The sequence below is a fragment of the Octopus bimaculoides genome, chromosome 1 (genome assembly GCF_001194135.2).
Source record: "Octopus bimaculoides isolate UCB-OBI-ISO-001 chromosome 1, ASM119413v2, whole genome shotgun sequence".
Lineage (NCBI taxonomy): Eukaryota > Metazoa > Mollusca > Cephalopoda > Octopoda > Octopodidae > Octopus > Octopus bimaculoides.
The window spans coordinates 34,348,524-34,349,110 of NC_068981.1; positions in this window are offsets into that span (position 1 = coordinate 34,348,524).

Here is a 587-nt window from a genome sequence, read left to right on the forward strand (position 1 = left end):
CCTCAGATTAATAAACACATCGATTGGACTACATTTATAGCTTATTTTTTAATACAAAGCATGACATAAGAAATAGGTGACATAACATATCTTACGGCCGTTTCTGACCCGTCGCATTTATTTGTAGACAGCATTTTAAGCAACGGATCGGAAACGACTGTAAGATATGTTACGTCAACTATTTCTTATGTCATGCTTTGTATTAAAAAATAAGCTATAAATGTGGTCCAATCGATGTTTTTGTTAATCTGAGGTTTTCTCCATTTTCTGATTATTTGCATTGGTTCCTGACAAACTCTTGTTTATCCTTTTGTTACCTGCACTCTATGTGCATAGTATGCCTGCACACCAATGCCCGGTGATGACACGGGTAAAGAATACCGATAGTATATACGGATATTTTATCCCTTATTCGGTTATTATAACCGCTAACTCTGTTTGCACACACACACACACACACACACACATATATATATACATACATATTCCTATGGCTGTAAGGGCTTTTCTGGCAATGTAGGTGCTACCCTGCGCCCTCAGTCACAACTAGTATATATATATATATATATGTGTGTGAGTGTGTGCGT